Source organism: Rhincodon typus, chromosome 1 (assembly GCF_021869965.1).
Source record: "Rhincodon typus isolate 14 chromosome 1, sRhiTyp1.1, whole genome shotgun sequence".
NCBI lineage: Eukaryota > Metazoa > Chordata > Chondrichthyes > Orectolobiformes > Rhincodontidae > Rhincodon > Rhincodon typus.
In genome coordinates, this window is record NC_063332.1 from 156,563,009 (window position 1) to 156,577,421 (window position 14,413).

Sequence of the window (14,413 nt, forward strand, 5' to 3'; positions counted from 1 at the left end):
CCTGCTGGGCAGAATGTGTGAGGCCTTTTTGTTTCTTTCCTCTCTTTTATTTTAACATGAGTGAATCTTTAATTCCGGATGATAAGATTGACTCATTGTTAATATCCTAGTGATAGGGACATTGGCATATTGAAAATGCAATTCCCTGTGTGTGAGGAGTTTAGGAAAGGCAAATTTAACAAAGGAGTGAGCTTTTCCTTCCTTCAAGGGGGAGGAGAGATAGATGATGTAATTACGTGAAGGAGTTTATGCTCCACCATTTTGAATCCATAGTGGATTAATACTAATTAACACATTCTGCCTGATGTGGAATGGATGGAGCTTGTTTGTTTTTTTTAGAAAGTGGAGACACTGAAGGTTGAATCCGTTTGTAAAATTCCACTGTTGCAACACAATGATGGATGAAACAGCCTCAATCCATCAAGCCATTCATCAGTAACACATTTCAGTGTTGGGGAAGTACTGTGGAAATATTAATTGTAGCGAGTGTAAGGAATCTCAAAACCACTGAGCCTGAGTACACTTCAGCACATCATGACAAAAATTATATTAAGACTCATGTGTCCTGGTATTCTAAAACATTTAAATTAAATATTTAACTGAAAATTTAAAGGGATTCTGGGAAATGATAAAGTGCATGCAGACATGTTCTGTGGTTTCAATGCATATGGAAAATGATTAGTAACTTCAAGGGAGTAAACACAACATTGAATTTGGACAAATTTACATAGATATATATCAAATATCTAGAATGAGTGATCAATTAATTTTTTTAAAAAATGTGGGTCATCTTAGACAAAGAACAAAAGAAGTATGTTGTCCCTGAATCAAATAGAAATATTTAACTTCTGTCTTAAAATATTATAAGATTATGTTCCATGGACTGCAAATTTCTACAGATCTCTGGAATTAGATAAGGTGGTAATAACTAAGTTGCAAAATTGGATGAGACAAAGTAGTTAGGGGTGGCAGAAGACAAAAAGAAAAATTAGAATAATGAGTTGAAATGACCATTGAGGTTAAATTGCATTTTAGTGAAAAGGAAGTTTAGATGAGACTACCTAACTGATAGCTCTCTCGGTGATGTTTGTGTGCTTGTCTTTCTTCTTAAGAAAACTGAATTGGTGATCAAGCCACTAACCGAGGCATCAGGACCAAATGTGGAGAGATAAGTGAAACCTCATAGATCATTTGATAAGGTCATGTGGGAGTCAGGAATACATGACATGGTCTTGGGATACCGATATAAGTGTGCAAAAGTGAATGTTACCTCGGAGGTTATAAACATGAGACGGTACAATAACATGCACCGAAGAGCGGTCTCAGACATGTACATCTACGGGACAAAAGGATTAATGGCTTAGAGCACAAAAACATTGTTTAAACGATACAATACTGACACAAAATCCATAGAGAAACTGACTTTAAAACAATGAAAGTAATATTAGTGAAATGGATGTAAAAAGAATTACAATCAAAATAAAAAAAATGATTGGCTATTGAGTCAAAATGTTACAGAAATGAAAGAATGTGTAATCTGGGAGGAGTAATAGTGGACTGAGTGAAAGGGCCCATTGGCTGACATACAGATACCCCATCTTGAGCGTTTGTATGACTAAACCAATAGGTGGAATTGTAATGTGTTAGTACAGTTAGTGTATGTGAGAGAAGGCTGAGCTAAGAATGAAGTGGTGTAGTAAGGGAGCCCCAGGGAAAATAAAAGGCAGGAAGCATAAGTTGAAGGTAAACCCTGATGAATGTTAGAGCTGTATTGTTTGACACCACGTATATTGTAGCTCAAATGGGATACTTCAAATGGAAGTGGTTACCACTCAATGATACAATCATTCATAAAATTGGCAAAAAACAAACGACATTGAAGAAGTATCATCGAGACGGATACAGGTGAAAAGAGCTGGAGAAATTTTGAGTGCACGTTTGATGTTATTTTACAGTTATTGGGTGAAGTGATCTGTGGATAGGGAACTGGAGAATTAAAAACAAACACAAATTAAGGAATCTAAATCTGGAATATACTGAAATTTAGAGCAAATAATGTAAATAGATTAGCTGGAAAAAAAACAGGAAATATTCAGGTTGCCTCAGTCAGGTTGCATGACTTGTCAGTTTCATCACGGCCTTGACTGTACATCAGGGGTGGGATATATATTTAAGGTTTCGTTCCCAAAGGCCACTGCATCATTAATTTGATAATGCACCCTAGTGTTGTTCGTATTGGTGATGTTCATTTTTATTGTAGTTTTAATCTTCCTGTGTAGGTTACATACTCTTATTATACATTCTTGTGCGGCTGTCGTTGATTTGCGTCTGTGGCTGCAATTGTAACATGGCTTGTCAAATATCATCAGGGGTGAATTGTGTAGGATGAGCTGAAGTGCTAAACTTGTTGATGATATTCGACAGCTGCGTGACCTTGAATGAGTCCTGTGAACATTCCTGTACGTGCCAAAGCCGGCAAAATTGACATGTTTTTCTGTAGCTGTTTCTCTGTGCCTTGCTGTTTGTTACACTTTATAAGAGAGAGAGCTTTGTTCCAATTTGTTGGCCTTCACCTGGGACCGGGATCGCAAACAGTGCCAGGAACAAGCTCAGCATCCAGTCCAGCCGTCGATCGAGGGGACACCGACAGGAAAAACAGCGTGAGACTTTTTGTTTTCCTCATCTCTTTTTTTTTCATTCTTTTTATTTAATTAATAAAAGTTCCTTTCTTTTCTTTTAGTCTTTTATTATTACTCAATAAATGTTCATATTTAAGCAAATTGTTGTTGTAAAGCCTTCTCTTAACTACATTTAACTGAATCTGAAAAGAGCCACTTGTGTACACCCTGCAATTGAAGACACTCTCACTCATAACTTCTTTGCTTTGCTATTCCTTACTTCCACCCAACTGATTCCATATCACAATCTATTGCATATACGTAATTACTTATCACTGCACTGACCCCTTCCTTTATTGACAATGCTATCCCACCAGAGTTTCCTTTTTGCTTATTTTTCCAGAACATCAAATATCTTTGAAAATTGCATTTACAGTCTTCAGCATGTCTCCATAATAACTATTAATAATATTCATTTATTTCTATCTGTACAGTCAACTCATCTATCTTGTTGCAAATACTGCATATACTCAAATAAAAAATCTTCTGCTTTAACTTTTTACCATTAGTACTTACGCCAGCTGTAATTTCTCCTGCAGTCTTCTGCTTATGTTTTCTGCCCCTTCCTGTCATACATTGATTATCCTTCCCTTCCTTCGCTACCCTGCACCCTTCTCATTTCTATGTGACTTTTAAACTACCTAAAATTGAACTCTTCCTCCTCCCCAGCCTGCCATTAATTAGTTTAAAGCCCTACTGACAATCCTAGTTATACAATTTGCCAGGGCACCAGTCCCCAGGAAACTGGAAAGGATTGGAAACAAAAATAAAAATTGCTGGAAAAGCTCAGCAAATCTGGCAGCATCTATGGAAAGAAATCAGAGTTAACATTTTGGGTCCAATGACACTTCCTTAACCCTAAACCTAAACCTAACCCTAACCCTAACCTAGTTTGGAGGAAAGGTTACTGGACCCAAAACATTAATTCTGATTTCTCTCCACAGAAACTGCCAGACCTGTTGAGCTTTTCCAGCAATTTCTGTTTTTGTTTCTTATTTCCAGCATCTGCAGTTATTTTTTTTTAGTGTTTTTTTGATTTGGAAATGATTGGATGTGTTCAAGACTTGGATTAGGGAGTTGTGGGGCAGGATAGGTATCGCAAAATTCTCTGGCCTCCTTTCCACTCCTGTTGTTGGAGAAACCAAAGGAACTAATGTACAATTTAGTGATCTGACCCTTCCCAAGGTTCCTTTAACTCCAACTTTTTCCTGCAACATTTGGCCCAGCATTCACTAACCCCATCCTTCCTGCCACCCCTGGGAAACCCACAAACAGAATGTGATTGACACGCCTAAGTGTTAGAATCAGAAGGAAATTGTTGGGTAGGGAATGAAGTGACAGTCATATTGGCTTCTCAGCTGCATGCTTGCCATCTTTGATAGGTTCCCAAGCATTTATTTTGCTGTTGGTGGATAAGCCGGAGAAAATTGAAGAATCCAAATGGGTACATGTAATATTTAAGATTATTATTGCATTTGTAAAAGGAGGATAGAAATCATTTCTCAGCGATGGTAAACTCTGCACATCATTTAAACAGATTCATGGCCTTTCATTTATTTAATCAACTATATATGGATTTATATTGTAAATATTGTGAAATGTATGATTCACTTTTGCATGATCACAAAAAAGTGAAAGCAAGAGTAAGCCATTTCTCCCTCAAGAATGTTCCACCATTTAATAAGATCTGATTGTGGCCTAAATGTCACCTTCCTGCCTACTCCCCATTACACTGGACTCCGTCAGCAGTTAATAATCTATCTTAGTTTTGAATATATTCAATGATCTAGCCCTCACTGCATTCTGGGGAAGAGAATTGCAAAGACTAACAACTCTCTGGGAGGAGAAATTGCTCTTCATCTCCACCGCAAATAGGCACCATTTTATTTATAATTTCTACCCCCTCATTCTAGATCCCCTCACAAGGAGAAACATTGTCCTAGTATCTACACAGTGAAGCCCGCTCAGAAGCTTTCTTTTAAAATTTCAATAACATCACCTCTTCTCCTAAACTCCAAAGAGTGTAGAGCCAACCTACTTGATCTTTCCTCATAAGACAAGTTCTTCAGCCAGGAATTTGTTTAAAAAACATTATCTGAACTGCTTCCAAAGCTAGTATATCCCTTCTTAGTTAAGGAGATCAAAATGATACCAGCACTCAAGGTGCAGTCTCAAAATTGCACTGTACAGTTGTAGCAAGACATTCTCACTTTTAGACTTCATTCCCCTTGCAATATTGGCCAACATTCCATTTGCTTTCCAATTATTTGTATGTCAACCTTTTATGATTCATTTGTCAGGGCACCCAAATCCGTCAGCATGGCAGTTTTACAATTTCTCTCCATTTAAATATCATGCTGCTTTTCTATTCTTCTGCCAATATAGACAAGTTTACATTTTACCACATCATGCTCCATCAGTAAAGTTTTTGCCATTCACTAAATCTATCTGTATTCCTTTGCGGACTCTCCTTATCCCATCGCAACTTGCTTTACCACTTATTTTTGTATCATCAGCAAATTCAGTTATAATGCAGTCAATTCCTTCATTTAGATCATTAACATAGATTATAAAGAGTTGAAGCATCAACTCTGATGCCTGTAACACTCCACTAGTGACAGTTTTCTATCCTGAAAGTGACCCATTTGTCCTAACTCCCTGTTTCCTGCTCGTTAGCCAATGCTAACATATCACTCCCAATACAGTGAGCTCTTGTACACTAAACATTATGTGGCACCTTATTGAATGCCTTTGAAAATACAATTATACATCTACTGATTTCCTCTCTATCTATCCTGCTCATTACATCCTTAAAGAACTCTAATGAATTTGTTGATCTCTAATTCTTTTTCACAAGACCGCACTGGGGCTGCAAACTTTAGTATAACTGGGGCAACAGTTTCTTGTGCTCTGTTTCATTCTATCTCGAGTAGTACCATTATAATGGTGGTTTGTGCCTCTGCCTTGCAGTTCCTCCTGTTCAATTCTGCGTACTTATGTAAAATGTCTCTTTAACCATCCTACCTTAACTTTATTCCAAATGCCTATTTATTGTACTTAGCTATCAACAAAGTTTACTCCATATCGTCTGTGGATCTGAAATGGTTAATGCTGAGATCCTTCAGTCTTTCAAGAATGGAAGGAATTTTGGAAGGTTATAATCAGCACATTCATAATCTCTCCTGCCAAGGTTATTAGTCCACTGGAGTTGTCAACCTTTTAATGCATTTAATGTTTCGCAGTACTTTATTCTTTTAAGTCTCTCCCTCTATTTTGTACTTGCTTTTCTACTCTTCCCGAGATATGCTGTGTGTCTTCTACTGTGAAGGCATGTTTAATGAATTTAGCAAATGCATTTTAGAACAGAACAAAGAAAAGTTGCTCAGTCTGCATTAATGCCACTTATAAATAAAACTGATTAAATGTAGATCGGGTTAATAGATGGCTCTCCAGTCTAACTAAGCTTCCTATAATTAATTGATGAATACTGAAGAAAGATAGGGGGAATAAGATATTGAGAATTGCCAGTCAAATATTCAGATCATACCTATGAAAAAGTAGATCCCTAAATTTCTATTGTAAGGAAAGCCTACAAAAAAAGATTGATACAGTTAAACCATGAACACATGGGAAGGCACAACACAGTCAAGTAAAGGACATTATTTTATGTGCTAACCTACTTGTGTTTTCAGAATGAATGCTGAAATTGATGATAGGAGAATGCAGATCATTATAATTTAGACTTAGGTTTTCATTTAACAAGTGGGAAATTTTTTCAGCAGCAATTAACATCCATGCTAACAGAACAGAACTGTACCTGAAGTGAGTGCTTAAATGTAAATTAAATTCAGATGACTGTCAGATGGCTTTGCACTCCTATTTCTTCTAATAGTACTGTGTTCAATTCTGGAACAGACTGCTATCATTAAAAAAAACATAATGATACAACCTCCTCAGTCATTCAGGTGCTACGTATCCTCAAGGGATAAGCTGATGATGTCAAGAAAGGAATTATGAATGTTTGAGCCAGACATCACTGAATTTTAGGTGTCTTAGAAAGATCAGCAACAACTCTAATGACTTCTCTGTTTCTAAAATGATAATAAACTCTGAGTTTCAGCAGCAACCTGTACTTTGGTGCTTCTCCTATTCAACTCCCTTTGGTTATAAAATGTCTCTATTTCACGAGCACACCTTAACTTTAATCCAAGTGCCTATGAATTGTAATTAGCCATTGACAAAATCTCGTCCATGTTGTATGTGGATCTGAAATGGTTAATGCTGAGGAATGCCATAACACTATCCCTTCTGATGATATCATCTGGATTGGTTGCCAGAACTGTTAAGGATTTTGAACAACCGAGCTCTATAAACAGGTCCTCCTCAAAGTCATTGTAATCGTATGAATCATATCAATATAACTTGTAACCAGTTAATAACATGCAATAAACTATATCTTGTTAACTACAAGAGACTCATCTAGTTGAATTAAGAGATAGTAGGAACTGCAGATGCTGAAGAATCCGAGGCAACAAGGTGCAGGGCTGGATGAACACAGCAGGCCAAGCAGCATCATAGGAGCAGAGAGACTGACGTTTCTGGCCTAGACCCTTCATCAGAAAAGGGGGAGGGGAAGGGGGTTCTGAAATAAATAGGGAGAGAGTGGGAGGCGGATAGAAGATGGATACAGGAGAGGATAGGTGGAGAGGAAGCAAACAGGTCGAAGAGGCGGGGATGGAGCCAGTAAAGGTGAGTGTACGTGGGGAGTTAGGAAGGGGATAGGTCAGTCCAGGGAGGACGGACAGGTCAAGGGGGCGGGATGAGGTTGGTCAGTAGGAGATGGAGGTGCGGCTTGAGGTGGGAGGAGGGGATAGGTGGGAGGAAGAACAGGTTAGGGAGGCAGGGACGAGCTGGACTGGTTTTGGGATGCGGTAGGGGGAGTGGAGATTTTGAAACTTGTGAAATCCACATTGATACCATTGGGCTGCAGGGTTCCCAAGCGAAATATGAGGTGCTGTTCCTGCAACCTTTGGGTGGCATCGTTGTGGCACTGCAAGAGGCCCAGGATGCAGGAACAGCAACTCCTACCGACCAACCTCATCCCGCCCCCTTGACCTGTCCGTCCTCCCTGGACTGACCTATCCCCTTCCTAACTCCCCACGTACACTCACCTTTACTGGCTCCATCCCCGCCTCTTCGACCTGTTTGCTTCCTCTCCACCTATCCTCTCCTGTATCCATCTTCTATCCGCCTCCCACTCTCTCCCTATTTATTTCAGAACCCCCTTCCCCTCCCCCTTTTCTGATGAAGGGTCTAGGCCAGAAACGTCAGCCTCTCTGCTCCTATGATGCTGCTTGGCCTGCTGTGTTCATCCAGCCCTGCACCTTGTTGTCTTAGTTGAACTAAGAAGTGGCTTTCCTTTACCATACAAGGTCAAGCAAGGCCTGTGGTTTTCTACACTTAAAGACAATGCTGGCAGCAACCTTCATCATTAGCACAGTCCGATAGGTGAGCAGTGAGCAGGTACACTCACACAACATGGTAGGCAGCAACATGGATTTGGTTTGACTGCTCATACAACACATTGTGAACAATGGTGCGATATCTTCAGGCTCAGTTCTAAATTGCCTGCTCTTACAATCAGCAGCGGCGAAGACTTAAAAATCAAAAAACCCTACAGAATAAACTCTCATGGCAGTCCTCAACAGGAAACATAAATTAGAGGAGTTCCTCTGCCAATAAGGAAGAGTGACATGATATAGAGACCAGATAAGACACAAAAGAAGTGGTCAAATGTATAGAAAACTACTCACAGTTCTTAGCTTCAGTTAGAAAAAAGTGAAATCCTGGCCTGATTTATTTTTAAAAAAGAATCTTTTTATCTAAAGAGATACTATCTGATCTGCTGAATGATTCCAGCATTTTCCTTCATTTTATTTCTTATTTCTAGAATAGGCAATATTTTGGTAGTTTCGTTAAAGGCAAATTTATGGTATTGGTACACATTAATGATAGGGATCTTGTGGTATGGTGGTTGTGTCTGCACCTCTGACCCAGAAGAACCACATTTAAGTCTCCACTGTTCCAGAGGTGTATCATAGTATGTTGCATAAAATATCTATAAATTACAACATGTAAGTATAAATTAAAGTATCATGTAAGTATACATGAAAGTACATTAAAGTATAAATTGACAGTAGCTTGTTCTGTGATAACAAAGTGTAGAGCTGGATGAACACAGCAGGCCCAGCAGCATCAGAGGAGCAGGATGTTTCGGGTCTAGACCCTTCTTCAGAAATGGGGGAGGGGAAGAGGGTTCTGAAATAAATAGGGAGAGAGGGGGAGGCGGATAGAAGATGGATAAAGGAGAAGATAGGTGGAGAGGAGACAGACAGAGGCAGGGTTGGAGTCAGTAAAGGTGAGTGTAGGTGGGGAATTAGGGAGGGGATAGGTTGGTCCAGGGAGGACAGACAGGTCAAGGAGGCGGGATGAGGCTGGTAGGTAGGAAATGGGGGTGGGGCTTGAGGTGGGAGGAGTGGATAGGTGGGAGGAAGGACAGGTTAGGGAGGCGGGGACAAGCTGGGCTGGTTTTGGGATGCAGTCGGGCGGGGGGAGATTTTGAATCTTGTGAAGTCCACATTGATACCATTGGGCTGCAGGGTTCCCAAGCGAAATATGAGGTGCTGTTCCTGCAACCTTTGGGTGGCATCGTTGTGGCACTGCAAGAGGCCCAGGATGGACATGTCATCCAAGGAATGGGAGGGGGAGTTGAAATGGTTCACGACTGGGAGTTGCAGTTGTTTGTTGCAAATCGAGCGTAGGTGTTCCACAAAGCAGTCCCCAAGCCTCCGCTTGGTTTCCCCGATGTAGAGGAAGCCACACCGGGAACAGGGGATACAGTATACCAAATTAGCAGATGTGCAGGTGAACATCTGCTTGATGTGGAAGGTCTTCTTGGGGCCTGGGATGGGGGTGAGGGGGGAGGTGCAGGGGCAGGTGTAGCACTTCCTGCAGTTGCAGGGAAAAGTGCCGGGGGGTGGTGGGGCTAGTGGGGAGTGTGGAGCGGACAAGGGAGTCCCGGAGAGAGTGGTCCCTCCGGAAAACAGGTAAGGGTGGGGAGGGAAAAATGTCTTTGGTAGTGGGGTCAGATTGCGGATGGCGGAAGTGCCAGAGGATGATGCGTTGGATCCAAAGGTTGGTGGGGTGGTACGTGAGGACGAGGGGGATTCTGTTTTGGTTGTTATTGTGGGGAGGGAGTGTGAGGGATGAGTTCTGGGAAATGCGAGAGACACGGTCGAGGGCATTTTCGACCACTGTGGAGGGGAAGTTGTGGTCCTTGAAAAACGAGGACATCTGGGATGTCCGGGAATGGAATGCCTCATCTCGGAAGCAGATGCGGCAGAGGTAAAGGAATTGGGAATAGGGGATGGCATTTTTGCAGGAAGGTGGATGAGAGGAGGTGTATTCTAGGTGTCTGTGGGAGTCGGTAGGCTTGAAATGGATATCGGTTTCCAGGTGGTTGCCAGAGATGGAAACAGAGAGGTCCAGGAAGGAGAGAGAGGTATTAGAGATGGTCCAGGTGAACTTAAGGTTGGGGTGGAAGGTGTTAGTGAAGTGGATGAACTGTTCGAGCTCCTTGTGGGAGCACGAGGTGGCGCCGATACAGTCATCGATCTAACGGAGGAAGAGGTGGGGGATAGGGCTGGTGTAGCTTTGGAAGACGGATTGTTCCACGTATCCTACAAAGAGGCAAGCATAGCTTGGGCCCATGCGGATACCCATGGTCACCCCCTTTGTCTGTAGGAAGTGGGAGGAATTGAAGGAGAAGTTGTTAAGGGTGAGGACGAGTTCAGCTAAGCGGATAAAGGTGTCAGTGGAGGGGGACTGGTCGGGCCTGTGGGACAGGAAGAAGCGGAGGGCCTTTACGCCATCTGCATGGGCAATGCAAGTGTATAGGGACTGAACGTCCATGGTAAAGATGAGGTGTTGGGGACCAGGGAATCGGAAGTTCTGGAGGAGGTGGAGGGCGTGGGTGGTGTCACGGACATAGGTGGGGAGTTCCTGGACCAAGGGGGAGAAAATGGAGTCGAGATAATCGGAGATAAGTTTGTCTTGTTCTGCACTTTATTACAACAGGTGAGAAGGGGTGAACTATTCCCCTCCTTTCAAATTTCTTGTTTAGTTGCAACAAAGGTTTAAGTTCATTTTAAAACATAGCTAATACTCTCTCCAATTATACTGTTCCTGACTTTTCTTTTACTAGAAACCGCAAGAAGCCAATTGGAAGGTTTTCTTGAGTTAAAGAAAGTACAAGTTACTTGCTAAATCAAAGAAAGAAAATAAAATTGAATGGTCAAGCATTTGGCATTCATTCTTGAGTGAGGCAACATTGTAGCAATGATGGAAATTGAACTTTCGTTTGCATTTGTAAAGGATCAGAGGGCTGGCCTTATATGTCAGCAAAATATGTCAATACATTTGAAATGGCATTACACAATGATGCACATAAATTCAAAGTTAGTGTTCTCATGGACAGCATGATTTGGACAAAGAAAGGTGATGAGCTGAAGGCCATTTTAAAACCTCAACGTTCATTTTTCTCTAAAGGATAAATAAAAGGCAAGGTCTGCACTCAAGCATCATTTTGCTTTTGCTATCGTCTAGCAAAGCATAGGAAATAATTCACAGTTGCTGAATTAATGAAAGAAACAATGACATTGGCTGCTAACTTTTTATCGAAGGATTTGAAAAAGAAAGAAGAAATAATAATAGCAATCCCAGAGCATGCCATTTGGTGCTTACACAGTAGCAAGAAGAATACAATCCTTGTCTGAAAACATCTTTGATTTCTCTTCTTTTGTCAATTCCCACTGTCTAATCCACCAGCAAACTTTAGCAAGAAACATTAAGGACTTCTATCATATAATGAAAGTTGTTGTTAATACTGTAAACTGAATTTGAGCAAGATCCCTTCAGCACTGTTTGTTTAACTCCTTACATGGTGAACTTGATTTTGCTTGGAATGAAGTAATTCTTCATGTTGAGGTGAGGTGGTTCAGTTAAGGTAAAGTCCTGTAAAGATTTTCAGATCTAATGCCTGAAATCATCATTTTTCTTAATTCAAGAAATGAAGGTTGCAATGAGTTGTCAGACTTTTATCCAAAAGTACTGCAAACTAAGTAAGAAGACAATTATGCTTGATTTCAAGTTCCTTCCGGACATAACATCTGTGAAGAATAGGGATAGGACGGAAATTTAGCATATATGACCTGTGCTGTGAGTGCATTCAAGTCGAATATGTGGTCCTCCCAATTAAACAGTAAAATGCTTTAACACTTCCTGTGTCTGGAGAAAATATCAGAAAAAATTGGAAAACGAAGTAAAATGGTTCAATCCAGAAAACTCTTGCTCACATCTAAGGAAGCGAGCAGAAGAATTCAAAAGGTGATTTCAGGAATTAGATATTGTTTTGGATCACAGGGTCTATCTAAGTGGTTCTTTTCGGATTCAGTTAAATGTAGTTAAGGGAAAACTCAACAATAGCAATTTGCTTAAATACGAACATTTATTGAGTAATAATAAAAGATGAGAAAAAGGGAACGTTTATTAAGTAAATAAAAAGAATGCAAAAGAGAGGAAAGAAACAATAAACCTCATGCCGTTCTGCCTATCAGGGACCCCTCGATCGAAGGCTGGCCTGGAGGCTGAGGTTGCTCCTGGCACCATTCGCGATCCCGGACCGGTGATCTTGGAACAAAACTCTCTCTCTTTTACAGTGTAACTAACTACAAGGCACAGAAGAACAACCACAGAAAAGCACATTGATCTTGCTGGCTTCGGCACATACAGGAATGTTCACAAGGACTCGTTCAAGGTCATGCAGCTGACAAATATCATCAAGTTTAGCCCTTCAGCCCATCCTGTACAGATGTGATGGAACAAATCATCATATTTGTGTCAAATCCATTCATTCAAGTAGACAATGGTGGGCTGGTCACCAAATTCCATCAGTGTTTGAGTTACAAAGCAGTGGAGTTGACCTGGAGATAATAGCTATGCAAAATGGTATTAAGCTTTAAATCAGATTAAAGCAGAGCAATTTTCACATATAGAGAAAAATGTTCACTCTTATCACCTTGAGCTTTTAAAGAAAAGCTTACTTTGACTCCACAGACAGCAAATTGTCACTTGTACTCAACAATGAACAACATGATAAAATATAGTGAAAAGATTCAACTGTCAACAAAATCCGTCACAACTTGAGTACTTCAAGAGTGAAAAGTCAAAGCTGAAAGAAAGTCCCTATTCATCCTGCTGCCTCCACCATGAGTTCCGAGTCCTAAACTGGCCGACCAACCACACCCATGCCACCGCCTGTGCCTGACCCACCAATGGAGTTGCCATTCTTCAGGCACCGTCTCTTCATCGCTGGCACACCCTGCTGATGAGCTGCCGATTCTGGGTGCCATGCTGGATCCACACTTACCTCACAACCAGGAGCCCCCAGCTCTGTACCTACCACGACCTACAGCCTCACCGACGCCTGGAGTCTCAGCTCGGGGCATATCACAGCCTGCTCGCTGACACCTGGAGTCACTGGTCCGGACCCACTACAATCAGGAGTCTCAGGCTCTGCTGCCAGGCCAGGCCGCCACCTCACCAAGAGCCCTGCTCAGAACCGCTGCCCTCCGCCACTGTCGACAGGAAGCAGATGAAATAAAAGAAAAATAAAAAAGACAAAAAGGTTAAGAAAAGAAGGGAGGAAACAGCTGCCTGGAGCAGACGGGCTCTGGATCCTGAATGCTGCCCACCTTGCTTGCACCGCCATCTTGTAATCCTCTGACATACATACCCCTGTGCTACAGCATTCTCCCAAGTGAAAATAATCATGTCCAAAATGACAACTGACTCACAGGTAGCCATTTGATAGACTGAATAAGACTAACTCTTAAACTACAAGACAGGCTTCAAGGCACTGGCAGATACTGTGCAGGGACAGGTGTCATACTGAGACTTGGTGAGAAGAGGATAAAATGAAGAATTATATGTGCTTCATTTTAGATTTATGTAATGCTAAAAATAAACTGTTTATGTTATATTTTCTTCAGGGTAGATCCTGGATTGCACTTAAATTCAAAAAGTGATCTCGTTCTTAAAGAAGTTCTTGCTTTAAACGGGTACGATTAAGAATCCATTGAGTACATGTGACAATTGGTGGAGCCCTAATCATGTGGTAACTAGAACATCTTATTATCTTGAGTACAGGTTCTTACCCTTAATTAGGACAATATTTTGCTAAGTTTATAATTCTTTAACTGGATCTTGACAGAAAGTATTTTCCACATGTCAAAGAAAAGCATAAATTAATATTAGCAATATTTGCTACCCCAAGTCAAAGGATAGAAAACTTTAACAACACTTCATCAAGTGTTTGCGATATAGGTAATTAGCTTTGTAAAAGTTACCATGTATCGCTTACCAATTTAAAAAATGCCAAAATACAAATACTGTGTAAAGACCACAAGAAATTTACTGTATTATTGCAACATTTTTAATGTTCTACAGCAAACCAAGGCTTTTGCAGACTATTATTAAATACAATTTAACATTATACCATATAAGACAACATTAGGGCAGATAATCAAATTTTGGTAAAAGAGATGGGTTTTAGGGACTGGCTTAAAAGAGAAAAGATGAATTGAGAGATGGAGAGATTTAAGGTGGGATTTCCAGAA

The 14,413-nt window shown here is 40.8% G+C and overlaps 1 long non-coding RNA gene across 1 annotated transcript in view; it reads left to right on the forward strand.

Moving 5' to 3' along the window:
* Nucleotides 1-2,568: 2,568 nt before the first annotated feature.
* The window catches only part of LOC125483653, a 62,289-nt gene continuing 50,444 nt past the window's right edge, over nt 2,569-14,413 (forward strand). Inside the window, exon 1 of the long non-coding RNA XR_007262597.1 lies at nt 2,569-2,660. This is a non-coding gene — a long non-coding RNA (uncharacterized LOC125483653). The remainder of the gene's footprint in view (nt 2,661-14,413) is intronic.